This window comes from Marmota monax, unplaced genomic scaffold (genome assembly GCF_021218885.2).
Source record: "Marmota monax isolate L192 unplaced genomic scaffold, Marmota_monax_Labrador192_F-V1.1 WCK01_AAM20220418_F8-fsc00008, whole genome shotgun sequence".
NCBI classification, from domain to species: Eukaryota; Metazoa; Chordata; class Mammalia; order Rodentia; family Sciuridae; genus Marmota; species Marmota monax.
In genome coordinates this window covers 28,502,176-28,505,159 of record NW_026694432.1, presented here as the reverse complement: position 1 = coordinate 28,505,159, position 2,984 = coordinate 28,502,176, and the positions used below count along the sequence as shown (strand labels likewise).

Below are 2,984 nucleotides of genomic sequence, written 5' to 3'. Positions count from 1 at the left end.
TATACTCGGCTTCCAGATGTCCAGGCAAAGGGTCCAAGGGCCACTCTGGTGGCCTGTCCCACCCCTCCAGCCTAGAGTTGGCTCTGGGGAGGGGTGAGCATGTAGCTGCTGGTTACAGAGGACTGCCCTGTATGCAGTGACAGGGCAGGCCCCATCTGTAGTTTGCTTGCGTGTGGAGGTGGCTCAGCGAGATGCAGGGTCTCCTGGTTCCAGGACAGGCCTGAGTCTTTGGCACCCCAGTGCTGGCGTCTGAGGCCAACAAAGGCACCTGTGGGTCTGGTGGAGTCCTGATCCGGTGGCGGGTGCCTGGTGCCTAACTTGGTCCTTCTCAAAGTATAGGCACAGGAGGGACTGGGTGGCTGAGCTTGCTGTATTCCTAGGATTTGAGGTTGGAGTTCAAGAGCAACCCAGGGATGGCAGTGGATGTCATTGTCTCAGCCTTGGGGGTACCGTATTGTCCTGGTCATGGAGGGTCCGGGGCTGGGATGGGCAGTGCTGCCTGGTCTGAGTCTGCTGTATCCCTCTATCTCTTGGTAAGAGCCAAAGGTGGGGCATCAGGATAGGCAGCCCAGTTTTGGACTGGTAGTGGGGGTGCGGTTGTGGGAGATGCCAGCTGCGGGGTTCCTGGGTGGGTCTCAGCGGGCCTGGATGTCAGGGCGCAACCGTCCTCAGCAACAGCAGCAACCAAAAGGGCAGCAACACTATGGTGGCGGCAGGGCGGGGACCCACAGTGATGCTCTAGCCTGCTGGGGGCGCCAGGCCGCAGGCCTCATAGGGCTCCAGGCAGGCGGCGAAGGCCACTATGTGCGCGATGTAGTTCTGCTCCTGCACCCGGTGCACCAGGTGCGCCTGCGGGCCGAGCGCGAACACCGCCACGTCCTCGCCTGCGTGCGTCTCCCCCGACAGGGGCACAGCCGCCTGCTGCTTGTAGGTGGGGGCGCAGCTCTCAACCTCTGGGACGTCGGGTCGGTAGCCAAAGTTCAGCACGTAGCCGGGGCCGTTGGCATACAGGATGGACGTGTAAGACTTGCTGTCCTGGGCCTTGTGCGGGGCCAGCCCGAAGGTGGAGCTGCCCCGCAGCGTGTAGCCGCCAAAGGAGAAGACGTGGGAGCGGTTGGCGGCGACGAGGGTCAGCGTGTCCTGGTCGCTGATGAGCTGGCCGGCCTTGTCGATGGCAGAGTCGAACATGATCGGATCGCCTCGGTCAGAGCCAGGTGAGCGGTTCCCTCATGGTGCCCGCGGTCGATGCGGCCCCCTTCCTCGAAGAGGTAGAAGCCGCGGGGGTTCCTGCTCAGCAGACCTAGGGCCACCTCTGTCATCTCCATCAGGGAAGGCTCTTGCGCTGGCTCCCGGTTGATTTCAATATTTTAAGTGTTCAGGTTCGAAGAGGCCCATGAGGTGGGTCACTGCTGGGTCCTGGGACGCCTGAATGAGCTGCTGGCGGTTCCACACCTACCGAGCCCCCTGGTGCTTTGCCAGCCATTCCTGCACCAGGTCGCCTCCATCCAGCCTGATTCCATTCTGGGTGGTGTCACTTGGGTACTCAGGGTCTGGGGTGCCCTTGGGAAACATGAACTTTCTGCCCCCGCCGAGGATCATGTCAATGTCCATACTGGAGACGAGCTGCGTGGAGATGTCCTGGCAGCCCTCCTGCAGCGGGGAGGCTGGCATGTCAGCATCTGAGTACCAGTTGCGGTTCACCGTGTGTGCAAATGTGCCAGCTGGCGAGGCATGCTGCACTATGGTGGTGGTCACCACTCCTACGGATTTCCCTGCTTGCTTGGCCCGGTACATCACAGACATGACCTCGTTGCCTTGTGTTGTTGTGCACTGGTCAAAGTGGTCGGCTGCACTCAAGCCAATGATCAAGAAGTTGCCCTTGACCCCACACAGGAAGACTGTGGCTGTGCCAGCGCTGTCTGGCACCTGTCTGTCCACGTTGTATGTCTTGGACAGAGCCATATATGGGAAGTGGTCCATGGACAGGGGTGTCTCGGGCCCGAGCTTGCCTTGCATCTGTCCCTTTAGGATCCGAGTGGCTGTCAACGTGGGCACGCCCATTCCGTCCCCCAGGAAGATAATGAGGTTCTTGGCTGAGGTCTGAATGGGCTTCAGCTTCTTGGTGGCTTCCAGGGCCTCAGCGGCTTTCTGGTTCCAGAAGGCTGGATTCTCCTCCTCCACTGGGATGACACCATGGGCCAGCTGTAGCCTCAGGCTCAGCAGCAGCAGCACCCGGGCTCCCTGCATGTCTGCGGGTTGGTAGTCGGTGGCAGGCTGGGACACCCAGGTACCAGCTGCAGAGCAGGCTGTCTGTGAGCCAGACTTCTTGAGGTAAGGAGAGTCCTGAACTGGAGGTTTTCAAGGGACCAAATCAGAAGTTGTCAGGGCCTATACTCCCAGCTACTCAGGAGGCTGAGGTGGGAGGACTGTGAGCCTGAGGGCATATAGCCTGGGCAATATAGTGAGACCTGCCTCAAAATTAAAAATAAAAAGAGGGCTGGGATGTAGTTCAGTGGTAGTGGGCTCAATCTCCAGGGGGAAGAGGAGGAGGAAGTAAATTGGACCACTACTAGTAGTAATAATAGTTCTGACACATCTTGGATGTGTAAGTCAAGTAACTTCTTTAATGGGCCTAGGCTGTTCTTGGTTTCAGGGCAGCTGAAGCCGGAATTAGACAGGCAGTGTAAATAGGTAAATCGAGTCAGTTCAGATCAAGGAGGCCAATTTTGAGAGAGTCCCAGAAGTTGGAGGCTGTCCCCTGAAGGATTGAAATGTTGATTCCTTCAGAGCCCTTCCTCCACCCTTATGAAGACCTGCCCCTGCTCCAACCTGTAGCTAAGGAAACCTGTGGCAGGAATTGTCCCTCCCTAAGGGGAGCTATAAGGTTGCTAATTAACGTGTCCTGGGTGGCTCCATCCTGCCCTTCCCCCTTCAGCCCACCTGTTTCCCACCTGTTGGCCTTGCCACCAAGCATTTCCTGGGCC

At 58.5% G+C, this 2,984-nt stretch overlaps 1 pseudogene; it reads right to left on the bottom strand.

Moving 5' to 3' along the window:
* Nucleotides 1-738: 738 nt before the first annotated feature.
* On the bottom strand, nucleotides 739-2,247 carry LOC124075291 (intestinal-type alkaline phosphatase-like; annotated as a pseudogene).
* Between the last annotated feature and the right edge of the window lie 737 nt (nucleotides 2,248-2,984).